Consider the following 14,898-nt stretch of genomic DNA (forward strand, 5'->3'; position numbering starts at 1 on the left):
TTACTCTTCAGACCAAGCTCAGGGCATGGTTAGGAGGAGATGCCCATTATTGCCTCTGAAACTTAATGCTAAGTTTCAGGTAACATTCTAGGCCTCTGTTTGCATGGAGAAGTTCTTTTGGAAACCCTAAAATGATACACAATATAGGATTCTGCTATATTACTAAAAGATAGTAAACTGCCTGGATGCATCAACGAGGAGAGATAACATAATCATACAACACAGATAGAGAAGGGAAAATGGGAGGCTCACCTGCAGCAAATGAAAAAAAAAAGTTTTTGGGAGGAGGCACAGGTGCAATATGGACAAGTAGGGCAGTGTTGATACTACTGAGCTAAATCTAATGTATACTTTTCAAAAGTTACATATCACAGCTTCACAGCTTCATATATACTTTTTCTCTTTAACATATATAAAAATGTTTGTGCTCGAAGATGTTTGCCAAATTTATAATTTTAAGAGTTTTAAAGAAAAGAAAAAACAGTAGGTTGAATTATTGACAAAATCTCTCATTCCTTTTTCTTTATAAATTACATTCCTTAAAATAACCTGATTAGATAGTGATGGCAAATGTTATCAAATCCATTTTACAGAAGACAGAAGTCTTGATAAGGTGACCTAGTTATACATAATAGAACTTATGTTGGAATCTATGGGTACTGGTTCTAAATCTTAAGAGCACAAATATATATATATATATATATATATATATATATATATATATATATATATATATATATATATATATATATATATATATACATATATCTATATATACACACATATGTTCTGAGTATATGAGAAAATACAGAGAAATGAGAGAGATAAAGATATACAGAGCATTAATACACATATTTTAAGTACTGAGTGGATATAAATGGATATAAGGAAAAAAGAAAGCAAGGAAATTACTTCTAGACTATAAATTCTCTGAAGGCAGTCATCCTGTTATGTCTAAATATTGCTTGGCCTTTGTTTTCAAAGAAGACCATGGCACCAGAAAGATGATGCCATGACTTAAAAGCAAATTGGATTAAAAGTGAGGCAGGGCTGTACAAAGTCACCAGCTCACTTTCTCTTCACAGGGTCCAGTGGTAAGTTATGGATTAGGACAATGGGAGATGGCCCTGGATGAAGTGGGAAACCTTGACCTTTTTAAGCTAAGGTCTTTCCTGGGTCTCATTCATACCTAAAGTTTTAATCTCCTCAATGTCTAGCACTCTGTTGTATACACCATACACATATGGATTAGGTTGGATTGGTTCCATTTCATTATATTACAATGTAAGTGAAGAAGTTTTTAATCCATAAAAATAAGGAGAGATTAAATTATGAAAAGATGAAAATATTCCTGAGCTGTGTATATAATCACCCATTGGGTTTCCAATGTCAAAAAAAAATGATGGGTGCCCTTCATTCAATAGTAATAGTAAAAGCAGACTTCCCATATCTTGAGGCTACAGATAGCATGAGAAAAGAATTATGAGATGGCTTTCCTTTGTGGTCTATAGAAATCTTGTCTCTTCCCTGCCTGAGTACTATACATATGAATGTATTGTAATAATGAAAATGAGCTATAGGCTATTTGTGCTACTTGCCCTGGGTTTCCAAAATTAAGCTTATTATTAACCAAATAATATATTAATTTATATTATTTATATAATATACAAATAATATAATAAATAATATAGATATTATATAATAATTAATGCATTAACCAAATATGTAGGTTAAAGATATATATTTGACCACTAAAGATTTGTTCAATTCACAAAAGATATATGCAGAGATCCTATTGCTAACTAGCCCAGCAAAGTGCCTGGCAGGTAGTAGGAGCTTAATAGATATTTTTGGTTGATTAATTGATATGAACAAGAATGAAACTTCCTCCAAAAGCCAAGCCAAAAGTGAGGAGGAAGGAACTGAATTAGTTCTCTATAGGGATATTACTATTGGCTTTATGATTAGTTTCTAAAATTAAAGAGACTGTGAAGAAATTGTGTGAAATAGGACACTTTGGGATCAATTCTGGGTTCTACCTAAGCTTGAGGAACATTTCTCCTTCCCCTACCCCCTAGTCTCTCCTCCTTCCCCTACCCTCCTGGTCTCTTTAAAATGTCAGGGGAAGGGGAAATGGACTTGATGGTCATTAAGGGTCCCTCTATCTCAAAATCTTATGATCCTGGGAAATCTGATGCTAGAGTATATAATATAAAAGTGTAATAAAACAAGTAGGCCAACAAGATGAAACCCAGAGGCTGGAACTCAAATGGAGAAGAATAATATCACTGTCAACATGCTTAGCTTCCATTATCATGGTTAATGAGAGCAACAATTTTCTAAGCTCCCACTTCCCCAAGGACACTTAGCGTAGTCATAGTATTAGGGAATCACATATTTGGAAAAGAGCCTACAAATATCATTGGTTAACCACCTCAAGGTAAATGACAAAGGAATCATCCAACCCCTTGAAAACCCTGGCCATAAAGTTCTACGTCTGCTTTTAAGTATGAAAAGCACTATGCATTAACCTAGTACACACATTTATGGTATGCACTTATTTCCATAAGTTTAAAATTAAATGTATCAGTTCTTAGAAACATAAGAATCATATGATATGGAGGAGATTCCTGTTCAGATAGGGTTTCAATTAAATTCAGTTTGATTTAATTGATCCAGTTGAAAAACATGCTGTATGTCAGAAGAAATGAAACATCCCTTGCCCTCACAGAGCTTACATTCTATATTTAATAAGCATTGGCACAGTGTATAAAGCACCAGAAGTCAGGAAGTCAGACATTTAAGTATTTAAGCAAGTCACTTAACCCTGTTTGCCTCAGTTTTCCTCATCTGTCAAATGAGCTGGAGAAGGAAATGGCAAATTGTCCCAGTATCTTCTCCCAGAAAACCCCAAATGCGGTCATGAAGAATCAAGAAAAATGACTGAACAACCAAGAATTATAGTACAAGGAAAATTAAAGCTAGAGAGAGCACAAATAATATGGGAATATAGAACTGCTTTTGCAGAGGAAATGTTATCTGTGCCTAATAGGAAGATAAAAATGAGAAACTGAGGCTAAGAGGGAAATGTGATCTGACCAAGACCATAGTGAATTAGTGACTAGGCCCCAGAACCAGACTAACTAGCCAATGAAACCCCTTTCCAAATCTGAGATCCTATGACTTCACTTCATCATTTATGCTCTGACTTTCTTTTCAGTCTCCACCATCTTTCCTGAGACTTACTGTTAACTTTGGGTCCAGTTTGGTTTATGACTTCCTTTCAAATGTTTGTACTTCAGCATGGTTGTTTCCTCATTTTTTATTTATTCCTCAAACCATGTCTTCCTGTTCTTCCTTTAAGAGCCACATTGTACTTACTGTTTTTGTCTACTGAATCATCACCAATTGGCTCCTAAAGGGGTTTTTTGCTATATTTTTGTGGTGGAAAAGAACTGGAATCTGAGAGAGTGATTATCAATTGGTAAATGACTGAATTTGTGGCATATGGATGTGAGGAAATATTACCATGCTTTTAAACAAATTGATGATGGGGACAGTTTCAGCGAAACCTGGAGTATTTGTATGAACTGATATAGAAGTGAACAGATGTGAGAATAACTTACATAATAAGAATGATATTGGAAAGACAGACAACTTTGAAAGACTTTGGAACTCTTATTAATGTAATGTAATTCCAGAGAACTCCTGAGGAAACATGTTATTCCCATCCTGAAGAGAGATGGTGGGCTCAGTGCAGATTGAGACCCGGCTTTCTGGACCTATTCAATTCATGAATAAGTTTTGCTTCACTGTATATATTTTTCCAAAAGTTTAGTTTGTCTTTTCTTTTTCCAATTGAGGGATAGGGAGATGAGAGGGAGGCATGATGGATTTTCATTAATTGAAAAAAAATAAAACAATCTTTTTTTTAAAAAAGCCTTTATTCATACTATATTCAGATCCTTTGATGTCACTTTCTCTACATAGTTTTAAATTAAATTAGACCTCCAATCCTGAAGTTTTATGTTCGCTCAGACCAAATCTGTTCTGCTATAAACATTCACCCTGATAACTCACACTTGTTCCAATTCTCTTACTCCCTATGGCCCCTTCAATATTTCTTTAAAATATCCCCTTCCTCTGATTCATGAGCAGTATAGTCATGAAGCTCTATTGTTAAAGCTATGATTCCCAGCTGACTCTCTGCAGTTCAGTCCAGCTCTGCCAATTCAGTGATGCTCTATCACGCCATATCAGGGAACACTGTGATCTAAGAAAGATCCCAGTAGTAGATGAGCTAAAGGACAATACACATATATAAGACAGATGTGAACAATAAATCAATCAACAAGCATGAATTCAGCACCTACCGTGTGCCAGCCATTTGAGGTACAAAGATAAAACAATTGCTCCATTGAAGGAACTTGCATTCTATTTGAAAGGCTCTTTTAAAGGCAGGCAGGATAGTAGATAAAGCATATAAGTTGGAGTAATAAGAACTGAGGTTTGAATCCCATTTTAGACACTTATTAGCCATGTGGAGCCTTAGTTTTTGCTAACTTAGATGGTTTCCCAAAAGTCTCTGCTGAAACTGTAAAACTTGCTGTAAACTTAAACCGTTTCCTCAACTATGAAATTATCAATTTGGATTCAATATACTTAAAGTCCCTCCTAGTTCTAAATCTATCTTTCCTATGTATATATGTATGATATATATATATACATATACATGTATGTACACGTGTGTGACTCATGCTTAGGGGGTCTAGTCTGATACCTATCATTGTTTACAACTTTGCACTAAACTGTATCTCCTCTCTTGATAAAATATAAATGCTATTTCAATTTGTCTCCAGGTTTGCTTTTCTCTCCTCTCAACTGCTTCTATAAGTAAAAGGCTGCTATAATTCATGATTCTCAAACTTCTAGGGACAACACTGGTGGGTGGCTAATACTGTAGCCCATGAACCCTCACCAATGTATTTTTCATTGGTAAATCAGTCAAGATGACTTCATTAAACCATATTCAGAAATTTTATTATATAAAAAGCAAAACAAAAATAAATGTTATAAAACACTGTTCCCAGAAATCTGGGGCTTGATCTTCCACCAACACGCAAAGTTCTTGGGAGAAAGAGTGGACACAAATCATTAGGTCAGGGGGCACAAAGATGAGAAACAAAATTGGCCAGGAAAACTCAGAGAAGAGAAACTTCAGGAAAACTATCCCTTTCCTATGTACTTTCCTTTCAAAGTTCAGTGATGGGTCAGAATCTGTGTTAAGACAAGTTACACTGCTCTATGGCTACTTTGGTATTGGTTTCTAACAAGGTACTACCGATGGTTCAATACACTGGATAACTCTACTGCTCTTCATTTATTCCACTCTGCCCCTGCTAAGCTAAATTCACTATTATTCTTCAGTGGCTACAATAGTGTTTAAACCTTGAGGCTCAGTCAATGTGCTTAAATGAGATAGTATTATGCCCTTTTGGAAAGAGCAGAGATCTTTAGCCTAAGATTGGTAGAAACTTCTCCAATTCTGATCCATCAGATGGACTTTAAGGAAGTACCTCCTTGGCACCAGGTACACTGCAAAAAGTACACCTCAATTGTAGGTAGCAGTGGGGAATAAAGGGTATGATCTGCATTTTGCTGACCAGTTTTCCCCAGTGAAAGGTAATGGTGCAAACAGTTTTCACTCATTTACAAAATTTATTTTTTACCTCTTAACATTGCCTAGTTCAGAAATGGATCATCTCTTTATGAAATAGAGAACTCTACCTTATGACGAATAACCAAAATCTCATTTTCTGCTGGCTGAATCATAATCACACAAAATATATTTCTCCAGTAATCCATATCTCCAATAAAATAATCCTGTGGTTTGTTTCAAATCACAGTCTTTCATATGCAAATGACTAGTTAAAATACAGAACACTAAACTTTCATAAGGTGTAATATTCACCAGGGAGGAGCAAATTCCAGGAATGAAGGATTGGCTAGTGCAAAGCACAGACATAGGAAATGAGATGGCTTCTATGAGGAATAGAGAGAAAGCCAATTTAGCTAAACTGTCAAAAGGGAAGTAAAGAAAGCATGCTGAAGCTCGAAGTTATAAAGGATTTTAAAAGCCAAAAAAAGGCATTTGTATTTGCTCCGAGAGGTAAAAAGGGAGACATTTGGTCATATCTATGGTTCAGAAATATCACACTGCTGCAGTTGAATGGTAGTTAGATTGGAGTAAGAGAACTGAAAGCTGAAGGAAAGGGAGTCAGTCGCATAAATAGATAGCCCAAGACCCCCATTAATGTCCACAAACTAGTAGAAAGGAATCAGAGAACTCCAATGCTTTGGGCTGATCCTTTATTAGTTTCCATCAGAAAGATATCAACAAGAATCAAACAAGGAAGATTGGAAGTCCTGCGATCTGCACCCACTAAAGGCAGAGCCCAGAGCAGATAAGACTTGGTCACTTTTGTATTCACAGCACAGCACAGCACAGATTCTAGCCAAATAAGTAGCCCATCTTTGTTCAATCGTTCATTTTTTTTTTCTGATAATAGTCTTAATTTAGTGATTTCCATGCCTTAAATTACTCAGGAAACATGAGACAAGGAAGAAGCTGAGCTACGAACAAATATAAGAGAACAGAGTACAAAGGAAATTCACTTTGAAGTTACAGAATACTTGGGTCAATAAGTTAGACAGAAGAAATATTTCCTAAGAAGATGGAGGCTTTTCTAATTTTCTAAAAGTTTGGTTGGAGAAGTATACACCAGCATTCATTGAAAGTTCTTTCACTTTTAATCTTTGTCCTCTTCCCCCACCAGGTGGGGAGACAGCAGAGAAAGAGAGAATTTACCATCTTCAGGAATAATGAGAGGAAAGTCTGAATAGAGAGCACTGAATCCATAGGAAAAATGTGCACCAAAAATAGCCCTGGATGGTGTATAGGACACCATGAAATTCTCTAGGGCCTGGCTGACCTCTTGTGTGAGTGAGCCTAGTGAGCTCTTGGCCAGGGCAGCTTATGTTGCTGGACAGAAGTGGAGAGTGTTTATGTCAAAGACCATCTGGAAAATCAATTGAAGACCCAGGTCTCAGAGGGGATTACTGCAGTTAGCTATGCATGAAAGGCAGATTTGTGCCCCTAGCATTTGGAGCCTGCAGTGACCTTCGCCCCCAGGGCAATAATTCTGACCCTCTAATGGACCTAAATGAAGCTAGGTGACATCCACAGGCGCCAGCTCATTCAACAGCCACAAAGGATGGGTGTGAAATTTAGAGTAGCCATCCAAAGAGCAGGGACCAATGGTGATTGATTATCCAGAGACAGAGGCTAATTTAACCCAAGCATCATACCCACACTGCCTTACCTCATTAATACTACAAAGGCTTGTAACACTATAAGCACTAATATTTATGAATACTAATAATATATTATCACATTGGTGCCTATATAAAATGTACATATGGGCTGACCAAAGTTTATCACAACACATGAACAACATGATCATGGGGATGCCAAACTGGGCAACTCATTGTGTCCTGAACATACTCTTCAAGCTTCCTATTTCATCTGTCTCACAACTTGTTATCTTGTGATCTTGGGCAAATCACTAAAATTCTCAGAACCATAACATCTTCATGTATGTAGAATAAAGGGATTGGACCACATAGTCTGAGTTCTCCTCCACCTTTATGTCTAGAATATTATGATTCCTCTGCTCATACTGCTTTCTAAATCTATCTCTTGCCTCTTATTTATCATCAACTGTATATAAAGTATTGTGGCAGGTATTGGGGATACAAGGTCAAAATCTATAAAAAGAAGTGGTTGGACTCATTGACCTCTAAGGTCCCTTCCAACTCTAAATGCAACCCTACAATCCCTGCCCTCAAGAAGCTGAATACTTGACTAGAAAGATCTGACTTCTTGATGAGACATATCCAATATACAGATATTTCTTCCACACAAGAATTAACCAAAGCTAATTTGAAGAGAGATCACATACTAATGGCTTAGCAGAGTCAGGAAGGGCATCAGCATCTGAACTAAGCTTTGAAGAAAGAAGGTAGAGCTTGTAGGAGACCAGAGGCAAGCAAAGAGGACATGATGTAGGGTCTGCAAGGGCCCAAAGGTGGCAAATAGAATGCTGAACTGTTCAATTCAAGCCATCCTTAAAAGGCCCAACTCAAGTGCTGCCACTTCCAGGAAATCTTCCTTGCTTTTTTCTTCCTATACACCATCCAGGGCTATTTTTGGTGCACATTTTTCCTATGGATTCAGTGCTCTCTGTTCTTCACAAGGTATATTGCCCTTCTTCTCTCCAATGCACTTACTACATAAGGCAGTGCATTTGCACTCTTCAAATGCATTTGTCTAAAATAGGAGAAAAAAAAAAGCACAAAACAGAGGCAAAGAACTAAGGCATGTTTCATGAGGCTACGTTGCCCAGTACAGAGAAAAGGGCCAAGGCCTCTTACCTTATAACATAGTCTTTCCTTGGCGTTTGAGTAAAGGAATAAAACTGAGAGATTTACTGTCTCCTGTGGTTCCAAGAAGCTGTAGCCAGACCCAGTAAAAATGTCTCATTAGGCTGGCTAAACCAGACGGAAGGTATCCAAATGGCCTCAAATCTGTTGGCGAGTTAGGGGGATGTGTGCCCCAAGCATGTGAAGACTTCCCCTGGTAGAAGGAGATGAGACAAATTTGTTCCAATAGCCATGACAACAGCTATAGCAGGTGCTTTGCTTGGTTACATATCAAAGACACCAAGGTCATCCACTACATCCCAGGCCATCGTCAATTGTTTTGACTATTGTCCTGCCACTGAACTCTGATTACTCTGAAAAAAAGAGTGAGACTTATGACTTTGTGGAATTCTGCCTCACTTAAATCTAATACATGCAAAAATCACATCACCCTGTGATGTCATTGGTCCTTTCAGAAAGAAGAAGCTACAACAAGGTCATCCACTACATCTCAGACCATTGTCAGTTGTCTTGACTATTATCCTGCCACTGGACTTTGATTATTCTGGAAAAAAGAATGAGACATGGGCTTGTGCAATTCTGCCTCATTTAAATCTAATACATTCAAGGATCATAACATCATTCTATGATATCATTGGTCCTCTTCAAAAATGAAGCTACAACAAAATCAAGAGTGAACAGCTAAAGAAAAAAATGCCTGAGGCTCTGGTTCCTGGTACCTTTTTGAAGGTACTCAAGTTCCAGCTATGTGGCCAATTGAAAAGACTTTTTGCCATGTAGTTATCAGAAGAGAATCAGTTATAGAATTTCTATGCATGTTTCAAGACCTCTTTAAGGCATTCCCAGCACACACCATTATGATTTGACCAAAAGCTGGTTCTTCCAATCTCTGTCACGTGAGGAATTTGAATTAGCTAAACATGTTGCTTCTGTCTTTGAATGTGTCAGTTTCTATTACAATTTTATAATGGCTTTGGATTAAAAAAAAAAAAGGTTCAGAAATGGGAAGTTGGGGAAAGAGTTAGCCTTTTCTCAGGACTTCCCTCAGCCCAGCTGTTCAGTTCTAAGGCCTACAGAGCTAATGAGCTCTCTCCATATCTTCCTTCTCTGCCATTACTCACTCCACTCTTTGCTTATCAGCTGTGCAATGGAATTCCTTGCTTGATCCAACCCTTCTGCTTCTACCCATTCAGAATCTCTCATCTGATTCCCACATAATTCCTTCCTTTTAATCAAATTCCTTGGTCCATAACTAAGACTCTCACACAATAGCTTTGATTGATTCAAGGTGTATAGTCCCTGCTTACAGTGGGTTATGATTGATTCATTCGATAAAGAAATGTTCATACTTACTAAAAGTAATTACATTTAAATGTGTGGGATAATCAATGGAGTCCAAATCTTACATTCTCCCCTCACCCTAGTTTTAATATTTTCACCATCATTTAAATCTACTGGAATGCATTTGGTGAAGTTCAGAGTGTCAAATCCTAGCTAGATCCTTAATGACTTGGAAAGGTTGGGTACTGGCTCTTTTTAAATGATTTCCTTCTTGTTTCATACTAAAAAGTCTTCGGAGAAAGCCTATGTGACAGTTTTTAGTAAACTCTAAATCTAAATGCTCACTCTAATGGGGGAGGAATCTCTTCCCTCTGATCCTGTAATAGATTTGTCATTTCCTGAGTTGGGAGAAAATACAACCCCAAGAGGTAGCCCACCCACCCTTTCTCATATTTACAAGGCAAACAGCACAAGCCTTGCAAGCATTGCTAATACATTTATGTGATAGCACTGATAGATTATCCAAAATTGCCATATTGATTTGCTAAGAAGTAATTAATCATATATAACCAATATATACTTGCTTCTTCCTGATTGGAGAACTAGAGGACAGATCAATGAACTGCTCAGTTTCCCTTTTTAGACTTCTTTTTTTTAGCTAGCTTCATTGTCATTAGTGGCTTTGCTTGATTTTAATTCCATAACCATCATGCTAGTGTACCCTCTGGCAGCCCCTCCCTTCTTCAGTTCCTTTTGTGTATGATCTTGTCCCATTCCATAGTACATTCCTTTAGGTCAAAGACTATCTTATTTTTTTCCTTATTTGCATCCCCAGTGCTTAATACAGTGGCTAGCACATAGTAGATATTTCATAAATGATTATTTTCTAACAATATAAACATGATAATAATACAAAGCAAATCAATGCAAGAAAAAAAACAATAAAATAGAAGCATGCAGCAATTAACATGTGCATCAATAAACAAAATCAAGGCACCTATAACACAATTAAACATTGACATTGTTCTCTGGTTATATGTGTAACACTGTCTTCTATTTTATTTGAAACTATACATGAATACTATAATTGTATTATATATTATATATTAATAAATAATTGTATTTAACTTATACTGTCACATATTTAACATGTATTGGTCAACCTGCCCTCTGGGGGAAGAGGTGGGGGGAAGGAGGGGGAAAGTTGAAACAAAAGGTTTTGCAGTTGTCAATGCTGGAAAATTACCTATGCATAAATTTTTTGTAAAAATTAATTAAATAAATAAATAAATAAATAAAAAAGAAACTATACATTAGTCTTGTTATTGGTCAGAGACTCCTTACTCTATGACCTGATGATCTATCTGGCCTACTGCAATATAAGATGGTGGTACTGGCTGATCAAAATATCTATCAGAACAATAGTTCTTTCTAAATCCTGAACTTTTAAAGGATCCAGGATGACTAGCAGTGTTACTAATCCTGGAAAAATAATATGCAAGGTATTTCTCATTTGAAAAATCTATTTCAGAAATTTTGTATGAGGCAGATTAGTCATTTTTGCTTCTAATTCATTGAGGTGAATGACCATTACTTTCAACTTGCACATGAAAGAATCCAACTAACTCACCTACCAGAAATAACTGACTTCAGTGGGTCATTTTTCAGGACTGTCACCAGCCTCTGATGATTTTGGCAACAGGCAAGCTGCCTATTGTCATTGACTGAATAATAAGTACCTTTGAAGAACTGGTGTTGGAACCATTGATATTATTGCCCCGTTTTTGAGCTTGAATTATTTCACACAGTGAAAAGTATATCATATATACATATACACATATATATATATGTACAAAGGAATATGCATATATGCATATATGGTCTTTTAATATCTAAATGCCCACCCATTTAAATGCAAGGAACTCCTGCTTGTAAACAGAGTAACAGGTTCCACTGTTCCACTGTTCCACTGTCATTCAGGATTTTTCTGGCAAATGAAACTAGTTTCACATGACCATAATTGTTTTGGTACAGAGCCATTGCCAGTCTTTCCAAATCCACATCTGCATGCGAGACCAAAAGAGCGTTTGAGTCAGAATAGGTCAACTTAAATGCTTGTGTGAGGCAACTGACCTAAGTCTTTGAAAACTTATTCAAGATTATCTATCCATCTGTCTTCAAAATATTTTGCTGATTGGAAGACACTTTAGTATTTCTTGCCTATCTGTTTCTTTGCCTCCTTAACTTCATAGTAAGGTTATCCAGTGACTTAGCAATCAATTTAACTACCTTCTTTGGATTAGTGTTCATACCTTGTTAAGATGCAATAGGCTCTACAAAACTGGAACTTGTTAATGGAGAGTTTTCAGTCATTTTTCTTAAACTTAATCCAATACTCCTGATGTTTTTCCAAGGTCTTCCCAAACCATCGGTGTTGCCATGATATACAAATGCTTGCAAATACTTCATGTCCCCTACGACTTTCTCCATTTCTCAATTAGTCTTTGAAAAGTAGCAGGTGCCCCTGGGATGCCTGAGAGCATATACCTGAACTAGTAAAACCTACTCAACTAGATTATAGCAGTCTTCTCTTTGTCTTTTTCAGATCCATTAGGATCTGAGAGTAGTCACCACCAGACTATGGAAAATCACTGGTTGTCTAATAGATGACCCAGGACATCTTAAAATCCAGGCATGGTGTACTGGTTTATTTTGGTCCTCTTGTTCAAGGTGTGGTAGTCAACACAGTTATATACCTTTTCTTTATTCATTGGCACCATCACAAAGGCTACAGATATGAGCTATTAGAGTCAAAGATTATACTATTGATCAATATATTCTTAAGATGCCTCTGAGATCTTTCAGCACAACAGATATTTTCCAGCTCTTTCTCACAATGGTTGTAAACCAATAATAACTCTTTGAGCACTCATGTACTGAGTACACATTTGTTTTCTGGTTAAGTCTGTCTTAATCACTCATCTCACTTCTTTGGCATCGGGAAATCCCCCAATTCAAATTTCTTTAAGTCTTTTTCAAAGGCTGAGAGGCTAGAGTTCTAAAGTTGTCATGGTGATGATAAGTTACCTCCTGTCTGATTCTTTCCACTCTTCATGGATGTACTGTACAAGTATTAATGCTCTTTTTGCTTGCAATATTCAGCTATTAATTTAAAAAGACTGTAATATTTCTAGGTTATTCTGGATATAACTAAGCCAGAATGTCCATTACCTTGTTGCCAATCAGCAATATCTTTAAGGAATTATAAAGTTAATTCAAGTATGGATATATTTTTTTTCCACTTGGTCTTCCAAGGCCCAAATATTCAAATATTTTCTTCAAATGTTTCTAAAAGAAAGGTCGCTCTGTAACATAGCAATACAGTGTTATCCTCTTCATTTTTACTATCACACTTGTATAAAGTCCAATCTGATAGGAAAAATACTGTAAAAAAGGTTAACAAAGTCTCGATTACTATTTGAAGGAATCAGAGTAATCACCTTCCTTCTCATCTCTTTTTCCTGAAGCTGGTTCTATAGCTTTCAAACATCTGTTCCACAAAGTTGCACTCTTTTCCCCATATACCTGAATTGGACCACGTCCTTTACAACTGTAACAGAAGGAAAAGTTGATGGTGATGTCCATGTATCAGAACAACCTGCCTCTCTTTCCCTTGTCTTGTTACTTTTCTAAGCAGCACATATTTGTTCCTAGGCCAACTATCCTTACAGTTTCTGTGAGTTTCTTCAGTTGAGTTAGCACCTAGAGGGCTCCTCTCCTATATTCCTATATCAGAATCATGAATAGGTAAATTTTCTCAAGGAGGTTAGAGATATTTCTTGATTTTACCTATTCAAATGACTCCAAATAGTCCATTAAATCATCACAAGTTAATATTCAGGCTTTCGGTCTTTTTAAATCAAGCCAGACCCCTAGTCCTATGGGTCTTTCTTGTCAAGTTTATATCATTCTTGTCAAGTTTATATTCTCTTCTGGGGAAGTGGTTTCCACATATGATAGGAATTAGGATAACTATAACCCTATTAGATAAAACTTTTTTCCCCAAAATTCAATCAGTGCTATTGCTGCCATTTGGCCAGAACCATAAAACAATTTAACTTTATGCATGCATTATTAAGGCTATATGTACAAGACTTCATTTCCTTGCACCCTGCAAGTGTTCAAAAGTAGAGCTTTTAAGACAGCAATCCTGTCACTGTCAGAAGACCTATCAATATTTTTCCAGTAATTTTGAAAATATATTTAATATTTTCCCAAGTTATATTTAAAATAATTTTTAACATTTGTTTTTAAAACTTTTGAGTTCAAGATTCTCTGCTTTATCCCTATTCTCAGTCTTCATTAAGAAATCAGAGGTGAAGTTATGTAAAACATTTCCATAAAAGTCATGTTATGAAAGAAAACATAGTTCTCTCACCCTAATTAAAAAAAAAAAAAAATCCTGACCCCCAGCCTTCATTAAGAAACCAGAGGTGAAGTTATGCAAAGCATTTCCATAAAAGTCATTTTATGAAAGAAAACATAGCTCTGCCACACTAATTTTAAAAATCCTGAAGAAAAAAAGAGAGAATGAGAGAGAGAGAAAGACAGAGACAGAGACAGAGACAGAAAGACAGAGAGACAGAGACAGAGATACAGACAGAGAGAGAGAGAGAGAGAGAGAGAGAGAGAGAGAGAGAGAGAGAGAGAGAGAGAGAATATACTTCAAGCTGTATTCAGATACAGTGTCTTCTGTGGGTATGGATAGGATTTTTCATCATAAAACTTTCGGAGTAGTTGTGGATAGTTGTACTACTGAGAATAGCAAAGTCATTTACTATTGGTATATTACTAACTGGCCATCCCACAACATTACTATTACTTTGTATACAGTACATTTCCCTTTGCCTGACAGTTTTATTTTTTCTAAAACATCCTGCTCATCATTTCCCATAAAACAATATTATCTGATATCAATCACATACCATAATTTATTTAACCATTCCCCAGTTGATAGGCAGCCCCTCAATTTCCAGTTTTTTTGCCCTGAGAAGAGAGCTACAACAACTAATTTTGTACATATAGATTTTTTCCTTTGTGTTTTTTTAATCTCTT

General features: G+C 36.4%; 1 protein-coding gene and 1 long non-coding RNA gene across 7 annotated transcripts in view; both read right to left on the reverse strand.

The window, feature by feature from the left end:
• Positions 1-14,898, reverse strand: part of NRG1 (neuregulin 1) — an 888,216-nt gene that overhangs the window by 760,563 nt on the left and 112,755 nt on the right. The gene's annotated exons all lie outside the window — the stretch shown is intronic.
• LOC141547681 (uncharacterized) overlaps positions 786-14,898 on the reverse strand; it is a 49,775-nt gene continuing 35,662 nt past the window's right edge. The window contains exon 4 of the long non-coding RNA XR_012483589.1: positions 786-13,393. This is a non-coding gene — a long non-coding RNA (uncharacterized LOC141547681). The remainder of the gene's footprint in view (positions 13,394-14,898) is intronic.

The sequence above is a fragment of the Sminthopsis crassicaudata genome, chromosome 6 (genome assembly GCF_048593235.1).
Source record: "Sminthopsis crassicaudata isolate SCR6 chromosome 6, ASM4859323v1, whole genome shotgun sequence".
Lineage (NCBI taxonomy): Eukaryota > Metazoa > Chordata > Mammalia > Dasyuromorphia > Dasyuridae > Sminthopsis > Sminthopsis crassicaudata.